Source organism: Mytilus californianus, unplaced genomic scaffold (assembly GCF_021869535.1).
Source record: "Mytilus californianus isolate M0D057914Y unplaced genomic scaffold, xbMytCali1.0.p SCAF_22, whole genome shotgun sequence".
Classification (NCBI taxonomy): Eukaryota; Metazoa; Mollusca; class Bivalvia; order Mytilida; family Mytilidae; genus Mytilus; species Mytilus californianus.
The window spans coordinates 2,421,157-2,438,757 of NW_026262671.1; the positions used below are offsets into that span (position 1 = coordinate 2,421,157).

The window sequence follows — 17,601 nt, forward strand, 5'->3', positions numbered from 1 at the left end:
ATTATAGAAATACTGCTTATTCGTTATCAAATGACTTTCGACATAATTGTTTTGATTTAGTAATGTTAATTCTTGTACCAATTATATGTCCAAACAAGTGATTAATCAACAAATGCTGATAAAGCATGACAATCGGGAATTTGTCTGTCAACGGCAACAAGACATTCTAAGATTCAATTATTTCCCTTTTGCCCCAAGCGATAAAAATGAGGGCTATAAAACTTAAATAACAAGTAACATCAAGCCTTTCGCTAGTTTCCTCTGCATTATTATGACGTTGTCGTGTAAAGCAAATGTCGTCATGAATTTTGTATTTTATTAAGAAATAAAATATAATTTTGGAATGCCTCGCAATTGTTGTCAGCCAATAAAAAGTATGGATCATTATCAAGCAAACATGTTATTGCAAATATATAATAAGTTTGATCTTTTCTAAAAACGTATTGAGTGTTTTGCAGTATCATAAATTAATGTCAGGCTCTATTTATACTGTATGTATTTTTTTTTTCTAAATATTTATTATTTTATATCTTTTTCGGATTTGATTTGCATTTCAATTGCATTATTCTTAGAAATATGATACAAAATCGACCTATAAGCTCCGTTGTGAAGGTCACGGATAAGGGATAAAAGGAAAATGTGACAAAAAAATAGTTAAACTAGTTTAACGTTGGTTCATTTTCTTGAAGATTCTCTTTTCTCACCACCAGACCATGATTTCAAACTAATTAGTTTAAAGAGGGGAGAAAGATGAAAGAGGGAAATTCAAACTCATAATATTAGATCAAAAATAAACTGACAACGTCATGGCTAAAAAAATTTAATCCACCATTTTCTCAGAAGAAAATGCCTGTACCAAGTCAGGAATATGACAGTTGTTGTCCATTCGTTTGATGTTTTTGATCTTTTAATTTTGCCATTTGATTAGGGATTTTCCGTTTTTTTAATTTTCCTCGGAGTTCAGTATTTTTGTGATTTTACTGTTTTGTATCTGGTTAATGATTTTTTTATTCACATTATCGCCTTCAACTCCAGCTCTTTTTACAGCTTTATAATATGTGACTCTTCATGGTTCAATGTTAAAGTTGAAGTCAATGACTTAAATTGTATTAGATAGATATGTTGGCATATGTTTATACATAAACATATGCCAACAATAACAATTGAATACTAGTATCAAAGAACCTTGATCTACCAATTTGAACACAACACTGACCGTGAATACTTCAACTATGCACGATTTCCAAGTGTTCGCTTTTATCAAATGATAAACCTAGAAGTGTACAGGAAGTAATATACATAATATTTCAGGACTGTACATCGACTGTTAGATTGAGGACAAATCTTTCATCCTCATATGCTTTATTTATAATTAAATATGTCACCCACATGTATACAAAAGAGAAGCATTTCAAGACAATTATAGACTGATATGACAGTTCAAGAATGGGGTTGACTGCTTCTTCTTGTATTCTATATGGTTAAAAAACGTCGATCGTACGCGCGTTTGTACATTTTAAGTGTAAGCGCTTCATACACAAAGTGATTCGGTCAACGCTTTCAAACCCCTATGAAATTAAAAAAAAAACATTAAATTTTTCAATTCAATATTCCATTTGCCAATTACCCATATGATTCAGTTATTGCACACTTTTAAAACAAATTACTTCCCTTTGTCAAATGGAGACTGGTTGTATACCAGACAAAATTTTCATTTGTCCACACAAAGCATGATAAGTTGATAGTGATATATCGGCATTTTAACAAGTGTTTAGTTTACGATTAGTTTAAGTATATTGTTTGAATTCAAAAGATTGTTGTGATAGGATACACATTTAACCAGGGCATATTTAATAAACAATTATAGAAATCCCAGCTTGGATCTCCTGAACTAAATCAAGCTTGTCAACGTCAAACAGTTAAACTTTACAATAATGATCACAAGAAATTTAAATCATTTTCTTTTGTTTCGGCAGGTTCAAATTGTCTCCGTGTAATGTTTTGACAATTCAAAAATGAACATTCCAGTGTGGTTTCGAACCTTTTGTTTTCTTACTTTAACCCCAAGACATCAAATATATAAATTTCAAACATAACTTTACGTTTCAATTGGATCCGTGTTTTTTTTTTATTATACTCCACCTCCACCTACCTTCTTTCTAATACGAGCGGAATATAGTTGTAATGAGTCCGTCAAACCTTCTGTTCGATCTTAATATCCGCGTCTGCTACAAAAAAACGCTTGACAGAACTCTTAATTTAGTGAATATTTTATAGATTGTACTCTCATGGTGTATCTTTTGAAGATAAATGTAAATTTTTTAGCATCTATATTATATAAGGCTTTTGTTCACCTCCCATTATGTTTTGATTGGACTTTGACTGTTTGAATTGTCGGGTAAACATTTAGGATCCGTACTCCTCAAAACATCCTTCTTAGATTAGTTGAAACGTTCTAATATGTTTACCGTTTAAATCGATATGTAAAATATTTCTCCTATTTTCTTTTGATCGGAATTTTTTTTAGGGTTTTTCCTTACTAAAATATAGACTTTGCTTTTGTTTGAATTGAGACAGGTGAGAATAGGGGTATCAGTTTTGGTGACCCATATCTTCTCGTTAACCTTTTATCATTATTTACTGTAACTTTCTCATAGTTTCAACCATATACTGCTATTGTTCACCCTCCTATATATCATAACATTGTTTTGTTCCATGAGCAAATCATTGACTTTGCAAAAGCGGTAATATTTCTTTTAGCTTTGCTCGCAATGCCTCTAGTAAAACAAATTCTACAGTAAAGGCTCTGTTCCATATAACTTGAGCTGATCATGACTTACATGCATATAAATATACTCATTAGGTTTGTCCTAACCTTCAAGTACTTAGAAATTGTATTGAGTTCGTATCGACTGACAAAGCAGCCAACAAACAAGTGTGAAAGGATTAATGCGATGTACTTCACTGATTGCAAGTTATTCTTCATCTCCTGACAAATACTAGTAGTAATCAAACTCATCATTGCCATATCTTAGTAAATGGTCTTCATTGAACATTAAGACTTTTTGACTTTCTACACTGCAAATACTTTTTAACTAATTTCACATCAGGGCAATTTAAAGAAAGTCTTTCAATCTTTTTTAGTTCTTAAATATGATTGCCAGATTACTAGTACCAATTTATAAACGCCTGAAGATAGGCTGAAACCTAAATGTTGACACATTTATTGTATTTATTCAAACATTTAACTGAAGCTTATTGTTAAGCAAAAGTGGCCTGGTTGTCTGATTGGTGTAAGTAGTCGAAACACTATATCACTACTCTGTCAATACTGAGGTTGTGAGTTTGAATCCGCACGTGACAGGTGCGCTCGACTCAAATCTTAATTGACTTGGATCAGTGTTCCTATCGAATGTTGGTGTTCCTCTCCGGGCAATCCGTTTTCCTCCACCAATAAAAACTTCACGCCACGAAATACATGAAGCACAATAGTGCTGAAAGTGGCGTTAAACAGCTTTCAATCAATCAATCGATCGTCAACTCAAACCCAAGTGATGTTGGAAGTAAAACAATGTGCAATCCGATACAAATTCATGAGTTTTGGTTAGCAACGTCCTTTCGATATGAAATTAAGATTAATATAAAATGCTACATTCCTGTCATGACTTCATGTGTTTCACATGACACAGTCACAACAAAGCGTTGGAAAACAAACGAAAGCTTGATATCACTCGTTAATTCATGGTTACAATATAAAAATGTAATTATAAAATGTTTTATGTAATTTTATTTATGGTTGTTAAAGCGTTGACCGTGAGCACATTATTTGTATCAAGCTCTTCCATGCATCATACACAATGTACTTCGGGCAAATAATTAATATCACAAGAACAATTTTAAAAGAAGCATTCAATTCTTATATTTTTAAGAGATTCTTAAGTAGCTTTATTTCTCAAAGCAAAGGTTTTCGTATTTTTAGTCGAAATACTTTTAGATCAACATGTAATTTTTCTGTTTGTTATATCAACATTGAATTTTTCTGTTTGTAGTCAATATTTTAATTTTTTGTTTTGTAATATAAATATTTAGATATTCTGATTTGTAATATCATTTTTTGTTATGTCAACATTTGTCAAGCAACGACATGTAAATTTACCCATCATTTGTCTCACAGACAATGTCGAAGATATGTTAAATGCCTCAGGATAAACAAGTGGCATTTATATCTACCCAAGCGCACAGTCATATAGTTTAAAGAAAGACATTAATTTACACTGTTCATCAACCATTCAGTACGAAGAGACACTGTAGTATTACGTGCACTTAAGACATATATGAAGAACTTGAATTTTTATTGTTTTGAAAAGTCTCAAGATTTGTGTAGTTTTGATTTAAAAATCGGGATGTTTTTGAAAAACAATGTTACTTACTGATCCGTATTAGAAAGAGATTTTAGATCATTTTACCTCAACATTTATATTTGACATTTTACATGTATTATAAAAAATTTGAAATATAAGTAAGGGTAACGGGAAGGTTATAACTAAACGTTTAACTAAACCTTAAAACACAAAGCACGCGGGGATGATTACTAAATCGAGAGGAACAGATTCATGAAAGTAGTGTAAAGAAATAAGGAAAATATATAAAACTTAAGTTACAACTTCCTGAGACAAAAATAATTTGTACAGGGTCTGGATGTTTTGAATTAAGACTTATAGTTTTGATACTTTTAAAGACTATAATTGCTAAAACAAAACCGCTTTCTAGCTGGCATGTGGATTGGGTTATTATTTTTGATAAGTAAATTTTGTAATCCAAATTGATGAAGTATAGTGGAATATTACAAGTTCACAACGGTTCCTCTCATATATAAGATATTGGATTCAACAAACCATAAGAGGTCTGAAAAGGGATGAAAGGAATCAAGTGATCTAATTGATACAGACTATTAACAGGTTTCCAGATATCTATCAACCAAATAAATGTTTCAATTGCCTCGCATCTGCGTTAAATCACATTTCCCGTTTGCATCTGTTTCCTTACAACCTGCCACTTACATGTACGTGTATGAATATATTGCATACGTATTTTAGTTACATACTGCAACTTCGTGCCTAAACAACATTTCTAAATGTTCAAATAATTATAGATGTAACTGTACTTCAAATCATATATCCTCAACCATAAAAAGAGACAAAATATACTATATACATGGGTACAACAACTTGACTTGTTCAAAAGTTCGTGATGAACATTTCAGTCCATCATGTTTTGAAAAAATAAAACACGTTTATGTATTCGAGCAAAATGACTATGTTAAGCAATTTTACCATCTATTAAGACAAGCAGTAGCAAAAGTCACACCCAACGAATAGATCAAGTACTGACTATATTGATATCTAATGAATATATAATTTGTATATCCCATAACGTCCGAACACTGCTAAACAAGAACAAATACAATGACCTTCTGTTGAAAACCATTGTTGTTCATTGTGGCGGGGCTAACCTAAATGTTTTACATGGACAACACCTTCATCATACTTATATGTGCATGTCTTTGGTACCTTTTCTTAACTGCATCTTCCCTAGTACGACCCCGCATAAATTAAAGGATATGGTAAATATCCAATGAGACAACTAACAACTAGTAACAAACTATTTTTTTTTCATTCCGTTTTCTGCTTATTTGTTTTGTTTTTGATTTTGTTGTTTGTTTGTTATTTTCTTTTTTTTTTATATAATAACCACTAAATGGACAATGCAAGTGTATTCGATCCACATAGCGATCATGCTCTACTTCTTACCTCCAATCGAGTGACGATGAGACTAAGAGTGGTGGTGCAATCTTATATATTCGAGGTACCGAAGGGGGAACTTGAATAGTGGAATATTACAAGTTCACAACGGTTCCTCTCATATATAAGATATTGGATTCAACAAACCAACGATGTGTAAAACGGAGCTCGGTGAAATATTATTGCATAACTGACCAAATACAAAACCGTATTTAATGTTCAAACTTCATTATCATACAACAATACTCATTCTAAAACATATCCAATATTTATAAATAGAAGTATGTTCCAATGTCAGAACATTTGCTATATTGCCCTCACTGTTTCAACATAAACATCATTAATTGAAACTGAAACTTTTCAATTTGCTCAAATCAGTATATTGATTTGCAACTTTATCAAACGAAGAATTTCCCTTATCCAAATTTTCCGCAGATTGCGACAAAACTGACTATATTGATATCTAATGAATATATAATTTGTATATCCCATAACGTCCGAACACCGCTAAACAAGAACAAATACAATGACCTTCTGATTTAGGACTTATCAGTTTCCCTACATTGGCATAATGATCAACCATATGTTTTGTGCCCCACCCTACGTGTTGATAAGTTGCTTCATCATTAACCCCTATCATACGTAATGTAATTGCACATCCTCTTCTACTGCTGTGGGAAGTTTCCCCTTCGTATAATTTTAACACATTTAAATGCAATTTAAGTCTCTCTGTCATGCAAGATGAAGTAACTGGTTCATTTACAATTTTGCGGGACCCTTTGTCTCGTATACGGAAAACATATCCTTCCATAAGAGTATTGCTTAACTCCTTAGCGTTGGTAATGTACTTTTTAAAGTTTTTGACCGGACAAATATCAGAGTCCTTTGAAGGAAGGACTGAAATTTCTTGGATTATCTAAAGTAGCGACTTTACCAGCCGGTTGGGACACAAAAATCCCATCCGAGTCGGGTATTTGAAAACATATATCTGCAGTCAATAAACCAAGATCTCCCCCTCTACTACCAGAATGACAAAGAATTGAAAAATAAGCCAGGTCTCTTGCATACAGAAATTTCGAAATAGGATCTACCTCTACTGAAACTCGATATGATAAATGTCTGCATAGCTTTCCTAACTTACTAAACATTAATGGAGTAGCTTGTTTTACAGAAATGCTAGCGTTAGCCTGTTCCTGATTTATGACCTGCAAATGTTTTTTTAACAAATGTGAGGCAGCCGGGTTACCCGTAAGAAGCATAGGATTCCACTCGCCTGATCGACCCTCATCTCTGAATAATGCTCTGATTTTGCCTAGTAAAGAATCAACAGACTTTGATGCCAACGTCCTTGGGCATTTGCATACTTGAAGGCCGTGTATAGTGCGCAAAGGACAGTTGGTTACATGTAACTGCGTTTTCCCACCCTTTTCTTTGAAAATGAGAAATTTTCTAATATCTTCTGGACTTGCAGTATTAATACACTGTACATGTATATATTTGCGCTAAATGTTCAAATTCTTGTGTTGTTATCAATAACTGGTTGAACTCATTCTTAAACAAGATATATTTGCTAACATTATTAACACCTATATGAATGAAAATAAGCCTAGGCGGGTGTGTCCTAATAAGCCTCTCAAGTTTTGGTGCAATTTCACACAGTAGAGCACCACTTTGTGAAGAAACATTTACCATTGGGTTATTATATAAACAAAAGCATCTTGTATAAATTCATAATATGTTGGAACCCATGCGGATATTACTCCATCGACACGCAGTATCACAGTACAATTTAACATATTCTCCCTGATAAAAGATAACACCGGTAATAATAACGCAAAAGGAGGAAATACATAACAGTTTTTATTTGTATCCACAGTTTGAGCAAACAAATTTACACCTGCTGACAAAGGAGAAAAACATGGCGGGAAATGTTTTAGAATCCCACCGTTTCTGTCTGTAATGCTATTAGAATCTAAAGCCATCAAGTCGATCGTATGTCCTGTATTTCCACCAAAATACTCTTGTATTTTATTCCATATCTCGTTCTCTAAAGTCGCGTCTGATAAGTTTTCTCGATGGCTCATCAGCGAAATAATATTTAGATGGTACAAAATGTAAATTAAGCATTACATCTAAATCTAAAGTCAATTGAAAAATGTCTTTGAGAGTAGTATTCAATATCATAGATATGGAACCTTCGTTATTCCAAGCACCTATCAAGGCCTGATTGTCTACGTTTGCGTCAACCCGACTACCTTTTATGTCTTCCCGTATTGACCTTAATGCATTTAACAAAGCTTTAGCCTCTAGTACCATAATAGGAAGCGATAACATTTCCTGTGCCCACGAATCGCCGACTTTGTGCTCTCTGTCGTTTATTTTGAAATATCCACCCCATTTGTACATAGAAGCAATTGTATAAATGTTTACAACTAAATGCCGTTCTTTTATCCATTCCAGCTTTCCTGTCCATGAATCCAAAAATCGACAATTGATAATCTCGTCTTTTAAATCTTTTGTCATTGGAATACTTGTTTGTTTGCGGATTCCTAATGAGATTGCATTGTTCATCTCTCGAGTGTAAAGTTTTGCTGCCGGAACAGCTAACATAAAAGAAATACAGCGACCCACTATTTTTTGTAAATCTAGCACCGTACCAACACTTTTTTCTAAACAATTCTCGCGTAAAATAATGTATTTTGGTTTTTTCGACTCAGTTATTCTGAAACATCTAGCTACAGAATCAACTACAAATCCAAAAAATACTACTGATTGTGTCGGGAGGAACACGGTTTTGTCTAAATTAATGCAATATCCTAATCTAGATACCACTTCACAAACGATGTAATTTGCCAATTAAGCGCAACTGAACCCTGCCTTTAAACCAGGTTTTCTTACATCCTCTTTAAGACGATCATCTATATACAAATGTACAGGAATCAAACATTTCCTTCTAATATAAGATGTTACTTGCAGATTTAAAGTTTGATAAATGTAGCTAGATAGTTTGAAACCAAACGGTTACGTTTTGAAAATAAAATAAAAGCCACCCCACTTGAAACCCACTAGCCTTCGAGAATCCTCGGATAACGAAACATTATCAAAACCTGAGAGATCGAGGTACATTTTTTAAAGTGTCTAAACTGAAAGGTATATCTTTGATCCAATTATTCAAATACATTAGATTAATGCAAAGTCTAGGTTTTGTCGGCTTTACGGTTAACGGTGCGACAATGTGGGGTGGTTTTACTAAATGTAAACCTACTTTTCCTATACATTCAATGGAACCATTTTCAATCTTTCCACAACTGTTTCTGTTATGAAAGTAGAAAACTTTTTGCATTTATTCGAATTATTGAATATTCTGCAAGGTGGGAACTTATCATCATAAAAATGCCCCCATAAATCTCCTTTAAAATGTACAATATAGTTATTAATATTTATACTTTGAACTAGCCAGTCCAAAATTTCATCTGAAGAATGTGAACAAGGTAATATTTTTTGCCATGGATGCAACCTAGTGTTAATTTGTCCGGCTACCAAAGGGTTCGGATTAAAGAATTTTATTCACGTTTCGTATATCTGAAGATACACCATCCGTAGCTTTTGAATAAACCTCCTCTGCTGAATTTACCTCCCTATCATTAACAATTGTTGTGTTTTCAAAATTAACGAAAGTCGGTTGTCTAACTGTAACTGACGTAGGATCTGTTCCCAAATTAATATCAAATTCCCATGGTTTTAAACGAAATTTATCCTGAAATGAAATAAATAGGAATTTGTTAACTAACAGAATGAAAGGTGGTTATTGTAAATTGCTAATTACGTTAAACGATTTAATTTAAACTTGTGGGAACCAGTGTAGCTGTACAATCACGAACAAAATGACCAGGCTTATTATATTTAAAACACAGATTGTGATTATTACCACGAGGCCTACCGCGACGAGGTAAGCCTGAAAAACGAGGAGGCATTCCGTAAGTGTGACCTTGTGTTTGTCCAAAAGAACCTCCCATAAAACCAGGCCCATGCAAATTAAAATTATGTGACTGCATATAATAATTGTAACTATGAACATCATTCATGCCAAGAAATTGCCTCCGTTGAAATTTTGCAAACATCCCATAGAGCAAATTACACGGATGATTAATATTGACCATTTGGTATATGGCTGTGTTCTAAGCGACACGTATATGCAGGTCATAAATTAATTTGTTGAAAGAAATCAAATCTTTAACTACTAATGGGTGCCGTAGGAGGTCGACCGGAATTTTTAGCGAGGATTTCTTGGCATGTAACAGATAAAAAAACTCAGGGTTAGAATTCATAGAACAGACAAGGGGCAGTGGCAAATATTTCATATATAGTTTGAACACAGAGAGGATTACCCAGGCACCCTTTGCAAAAATAAAACGAACTTTTTCTTCATTGTGATTTCAGACTTTAAGTTTTGAATTGTAGTTTCATTTTCCATATTCGGTATTTATTCTAATGTAAGCTCCACGTGGTAAAAATCACGTGATGCAGGAATACATTATCTTGGAGTTAGGCTATTTCCTTCTTTTAGGCGGGGACTCCAAGCAGACAACATTCACGTGTATAACGGAACTGTAGATTTTCTTATTAAATAAAGATAGTTGCCGGTCCGGTACATGAATAGATCAGTTAGAAAGCAAGGTTTTAATTTTAATTAGATTGGTAAGCTTAAATCGAGTGTTCAAAATGGAGAACGCCAAAAAAAGTAAAGGGGGGAGGGGGGTTTCACAGGGAATAATTTTATTTATGAGCTCTACATTTGAAAGATTTATTTTTTGTTTTTTTAATTTAATTAAAAGAGAGAAAAAAATGTTAAACAAATTGTGAATGGTCTTTCTTCCTTTCTCCTATGCCAAGAAATTGCCTCCGTTGAAATTTTGCAAACATCCCATAGAGCAAATTACACGGGTGATTAATATTGACCATTTGGTATATGGCTGTGTTCTAAGCGACACGTATATGCAGGTCATAAATTAATTTGTTGAAAGAAATCAAATCTTTAACTACTAATGGGTGCCGTAGGAGGTCGACCGGAATTTTTAGCGAGGATTTTTTGGCATGTAAACCAAATGTCTTGAGTAACTTCTGTTCTTTATCAAGCACCGCTTCCTCTTCTTTGTTGCACACAAGTTTTAGTACTAACGCTGCTGCAAAATTCGGTCTATTTTTGTGAATATGAAATCTACTTAAAATCAAATTTATTTTTTTCCTTCAAATCATGATTTTGCTTTCGCGCTAAATTGTCTAGCAATATTAATTTTTCATGTAAGACATCAATATCCAACTTTCCTTTGGCAGCCTCATATCTTTAACATCTCTCTTGACCCTTTCAAATTCAGATAATTCGTCATCAGCTTGCTTCTTCTCTAACTTTTTCTCAAGATCTGCTATTTTATCTTCTAAAGTTTTCATCTAAACAAATAAATCAAAGTTATCTTTTTTTAATTTCAAGCATTGATCTAACACATGGTTTATATTCAACACGCAAAAATCACCTCGAACTATTAATAACATTTCTTTACATATCATATTTTGAATAAACTAATATTTCATACCTTCTAGTAACACACATATCGAGTTTCTCATAACCGTTTCCTTTAGGCATGCTTATTTTTTTATATAAATTTATGATCATATATACCCCACTCCACTCAAATGAACTAGTTTACACAAATAAATCACATATTTATCAAGAAATAATTATCAATTAGCTTAATTGATCATAAGAGCCCTTTGCTTCACGTCCATTGACATGACTTGTAATAAAACATGCAATGATCTTGCTTAAGATTTAAAATCTTAAACACATTACTAGTATTTGTGGTGACATCACACACATCTAAACTTGAAACTGCACATGCCTGTTAATTAGTATTGAGGCAGTGATTTAAATTAATGAAACATGCATACGTACATTAGTGTATGTACTATCATGTATTTGTTTTATATTAATATTTTATTTATCTTTTCTTTTCTTTTCCTTTAATTTCCTTTATTAATAATTAAACGTAAATAACAAGTTTATAAATCTTCAAATGAAACATATTAACAAATGCCACCTTCCCACGCAAATTAACCTTTAATGCAACCCAAGGGCTTAATTTTATTGCAATCATGTTACTGAAACCTGGTGCTAATAAAATATTGATATCTTTGAAAACATGTAACTGTCAAGTGTCTATGTTTGACCGCATGTTTAAACATACACCCTGCTGATGTGAACTTCGAACATAATATTCAGATTATTGATCCACAGCTGATCATCAAACAACATCCAATTAGTGTCTGAACTAGAAAGTTGTTTTTTTTGTAAACAATTTATTATTACCACTATCATTATCAACATGTTCAATCAGTAAATTATTATGTGTCAAAAATTAACATGTGTTGTTTATTATTTCTTTTTGTCTTTTTTTTCTCTCTATATCTTCTTTTTTTTCTTAAGAGCTAAATTGTAAGTTATATATACAAGATATACATCTATATTTAAATAAATTAAATATACTCTAATTTATAGACTATTCTGATTTTTATTTCTTTTTTTTTTTCTTTTTTTTAATTTTGTAATTATAAATTCTTCTTTTAGCGTCATTAACAACTTGATACAATCTCAAGCTCTGTAGCCAAATTGTAATTATTTTCTAACTTTTTAGTTTCGGACATTTGTTCCCACCTACACGCATTACAAAATAGTGTACAAATTGTTTATCCTTAATGTAAATAAACAGAACAATTATGATATCAATTATTATATTGCTATATAAATCAACCATTAATCAACTTAAGGGGGGTTACTTTTTAAACATGTAAATTGTCCCTTATCATCAAAGCTTTTATTCTTTAGTTTTTTTTATGTTTTTTTTTTCTTTCACTTATCTTACTTTCTATTTTTATTTTACCCCGATAACAGTGTCCCAACTTTATATTTAGCATTTTTTAAATTCTCATTATTAGTTAAAAGATAACCCCTTTCTAAAGTACAAACATCATGTAGACGAACATTTGAAAAATCATGTTCTCTATTGACATTCAAACATGATCCTGAAAAAATTTCTTTTGTGATATTCTCTACTTTACATAATACAACCAAGTAAATTCTTCCTTGTCACGTTTAAACACGAATCCTGAACCCACAAATGTGTGTAATTGTGTAATTCTCTATAGAAAACATTTTTTTTCTCATTCCCGATCATTTTATCTTAACCTTTTACAAATAATCCGTACACGTACAGAAACAATAATCTTGAAAAATTACTAACAACTTCGTCATCCTTTTTCCTTTCACTCCCAACAGGGACAGTCTATACTATAGTCTGTCCCTGCTCCCAAGCACCATGCCCAAACAAAATAAATCAAAATATGTTTTCTATCTGTCTCTCTATTCACGTTCGACATAAAAGCCCGAACAATATTTACGTTCAGCATAAAAGCCCGAACAACATCACGTTCAGCATAAAAGCCTGAACCATATTCACGTTCAGCATAAAAGCCTGAACAATATTCACGTTCAGCATAAAAGCTTGAACAATTTCCACGTTCGGCATAAAAGCACGAACAATATTCACGTTCAGCATAAAAGCTTGAACAATTTCCACGTTCGGCATAAAAGCACAAACAATATTCACGTTCAGCATAAAAGCTTGAACAATTTCCACGTTTGGCATAAAAGCCTGAACAATATTCACGTTCAGCATAAAAGCCTGAGCCATATTCACGTTCAGCAAAAAAGACTGAACTATTTTCACGTTCAGCATAAAAGCCTGAGCAGTATTCACGTTCAGCATAAAAGCCTGAACCATATTCACGTTCAGCATAAAAGCCTGAACAATATTCACGTCCAGCATAAAAGCCTGAACAATATTCACGTTCAGCACAAAAGCTAGAACAATTTCCACGTTCGGCATAAAAGCACGAACAATATTCATGTACAGTATAAAAGCTAGAACAATTTCCACGTTTGGCATAAAAGCACGAACAATATTAACGTCCAGTACAAAGCTTGGACAATTTTCACGTTCGGCATCAAAGCACGCACAATATTCACGTTAAGGCGTAAAAGCCCGAACAATAGTCGTTATATGAAAAATGAAAATATCTTAAATCATATGTTTTCTTTTCGTATTATAATTTCACCGCAAATACTTTTACACGTTCAAAACTTTAACATTTTTCTTCTAATACTATCTACATCATTTTTTTTTACATCCAAGCAGCATGCCAAGACACAATAAATTACATTCGGCATAAAAACTCGAACAATAATCGTTATATAAAAAATAAAATATCCAAAACTTATATGTTTTCTTTCCTTATTATATTTCAAAAACTTGAACACTTTTCTTTTATCTTTTCTATTCACGTTCGAGCATTTAACCCAAACTCTAGACAAATTGCATTGAATCTTAAAATTTATAGAAACATAAAAATATAATAAATTACTAGATTTTCTTTGTCTTCAGATTCAAGTATCCAAACAAACATTTTTTTAGCCTAACTTAAAGAACTTTCCATTCTTCCGTTCTCATTTTTCTAAACAAACATTTAAACCGTAAAATAGGCCTATATGTGCCCGTTCAAATGTGAACAAATTATTTAATTAATATGTAACATTTCCGTCCCATATTCAGTATGAAAATACCACAGACGTACAACTGGCGTTCCGGGAAATTTCCTCTAACACTTTCATAATTTGTATTTCAAACTCAAAATTAACTAAAATATATGCCATTTATATACACAATATATACCCATATACTATGACTGCATAATACGTTAATATCTGTATTAATTAACTTTTACACTCATCGTATTCTCTTCTCATGAACCGTTGCTATATCAAATAAGATTCGAAAACTCACCCCTGACGATTTGTTTTCTGATGTTTTAGCTTTCTTCTTACGAAGTTCCTGTGTAACCGTATCTTCCTTCAATTCGTCTTTCTGCTCCAATGCAAAACTCACAACTTTGCATAAATTCTCTCTGGAGTCGTCTATATCAAGAAGCACTAGAATGTCATTTAAATGCAACTTTATATTAGTGGGTACTTGCAATAAGACTTCTCTACTGACTTCCCGTAAAATTTTTGAAGTTTAGGATCCTTGTCCGATCGATATCACTTAATTATTTTTAGGAGATCCATTATGCGTCTGCACGATCGTATGACCTTCAATCGAGCGACGATGAGACTAAGAGTGAGGGTGCAATCTTATACATTCGAGGTACCGAAGGGGGAACTTGGAATAGTGGTAATTTCTAGTAATGATGGGAGAATCTATTTTCCTCAAGAACAGATTATCTTAACTTCGTTTGGCGTGGACTTAATTTGGTTAATCTTTGACCAATTTTATGTTCTTTTAAGAATTCTTTTTTGTGGTAAACTATTTATACATGTAAGATGTTTCTTCTTTGGTCCAAACATAAATTAGAAATCGGTTGTTGTGCGTCATTTTAGATTTTGTTGGTTCATAGTCATATCTTAATGATTCCCGAAGCTAGTAATAAAGGGGCACATGAGAAATCAGGATCATACACCTTTTGAATAAATTAATAAAACTACAAAAACAATCGAAATTATTCAAAATACAAATGTATGACATTCACAAAAAATGCATTCCACATACGCGTATTCAACAATATTGTTTTAAAGTAATGATGACTAGTATAACATGCCCGTAACCAGGATGTGTCTGATGGGGTAATTTTAGCCATGACACTATTACTTTAATACTAAAACCTAAATCTGAATCTCGACTTTAATAACAAACATATTTCAGTGAGTTCGGAGTATCCCTCGAACCCCTTCACTTTTGACGTTCCCCTCCCCCACCCGAACCCCATTGGTTATTGGTGCGATCTATTTATTTAGTAATCAATATGCGATCACATTATGAACTTATTTTGATTGGCTTGTTGAAAACAATACTTTTTGTCCTTTTGTCTTCATTTTTACATCTTAAGATTTCAAACATTTTCTTTCGATGGTTCTAGGGAATTATTATATAACAGCGCTATATGCTCACAATAAAAATCGGTTGTTAAAGAGATATGTACTTTTTAATATTTTTATTCTGTAAAACTATTTTATATACACTTATCTCATTGTATCTCCTATCTTTAGACCTCCAATTGAGAAGAACAATGTACTTTTAAAGGTCAGGTTTGTTGATCACGAATTATTGGCCTTACATGTTAAGGTCTGGGCGTTCCTGGTAAACGTGGTAAAGGTAAATCCAGAAAATCGCATCCGAAGTACCAACTTTATAAATGTAATATTCAATATTTATACTTAGTACATTTGTGTTTGTTACTATTTGGATCAACAATGTGTTAGTACTCAAAGTCAGAATAATACATTACCATAAAAAATTATGGATTGAATTAAAAATGTAAGTTCCATGATATGAATAAAAAAAATAGGATCAATAAGGAATTAGACAAGTTTTTTCCCGGTTTATCTGCAATCATTAATATTTCCGAAACATATCCTGCATCATCAACACATTTCTAAATAAACACTTGATTATCTAAGTTTAATGAAAGATAGCAATATAATCCGGGATCAAACAGGGATAAATTACATTTTAAGTCCGACAAACTAGAATTATTGATAAAAGTAGCTATGACGTGTCATGTGTATGACATCTTTATATTATATTGTTGTCTGCCGTCATATGGTACCTTATGGTACCAGACTTGTATTACAATTGCAGTTTGCGATGCATGGAGTGAAAGGCAATACTCCATTTGTTCAGATTTTTTTCTTGTACTCAATATGTTCAGCTTAATTAAAAGCTTTTGGTGAATTGAAATATCTATCTATCAAATGTAAAAAAAAAATGCATTTTTTTGGGAGGATAATTTTAGGAAAGCGGTGCTGACCAGTAAAAACAACAATCAGTAGTTTTCATAACTTTGTAATCTGCTTGGCTCGTGGCACTTATTTCCCGCAATTAAATCACAGTATCATAGAGGTCACATGTTTACCAATTGTTTTGTTGTAGTTGCGAAGTGGACATTTTTTAATGGACGCCATTTAAAGAGTTACTAGAGTGGGTGGCGCATATTCGCCTTGGACACATTTAAATGATCCAGTCACGTCGCATAGATATAAATTATAAACTTTTTATGCATGACAAAACACCTGCATTAGACAACAAGTAAAACTGATCAAAACTTTCGGCACAAATCATTCGTTTCTTTCTGAGAGTGAGGTATGAAAAAAAAGTTTGTTTAACAAAATGATTAAAGTAAACAACAAAGAAACAACATAGTATGCTTAGTAAAGATGTTTAGAAAATCAGCACTCAGAGTGTTATATGTCATTAATCTTATCATATGTATTTGGGGACAGGAAATTTTTTGTTCCCCCCCCCCCCTTTTCCCAAATTCGTTATTTTCTTGTTTTCTTTTAATTTCGATTTTTTTCGAAAGCTTCTGTCTTTTACTTACATAAATATACTAGAAACAGCATTGTTATCAATTGCTAGTTTACTATCCACAGCAGTTACTGATAAAACGTAGTAGTAGAGACTATCCCGGTTTATCTGCAATTATTGATATTTCAAAAAATATCCTGCATCATTAACAAATTTCCAAATTTCTGGATTATCTAAATTTAATGAAAGATAGTAATATAATCCGGGATCAAACAGAGAAAAATCCTATTTTAAGTCAGACAAACTAGGATTAATAATAAAAGTGGTTATGACTTGCCATATGTCTATGACATCTTTATATTATATTGTTGTCTGCCTTCATATGGTAC

General features: G+C 32.4%; 2 long non-coding RNA genes across 2 annotated transcripts in view; one reads left to right on the forward strand and one right to left on the reverse strand.

Annotated features, from left to right (window-relative positions):
• Positions 1-17,601, forward strand: part of LOC127732111 (uncharacterized) — a 38,840-nt gene that overhangs the window by 2,490 nt on the left and 18,749 nt on the right. The gene's annotated exons all lie outside the window — the stretch shown is intronic.
• Positions 10,605-15,086, reverse strand: LOC127732112 (uncharacterized). Its single transcript, XR_007996065.1, has 2 exons — positions 14,696-15,086; positions 10,605-11,249 (listed from the first exon to the last, which is right to left on the reverse strand). It is a non-coding gene; the product is annotated as an uncharacterized LOC127732112 (long non-coding RNA).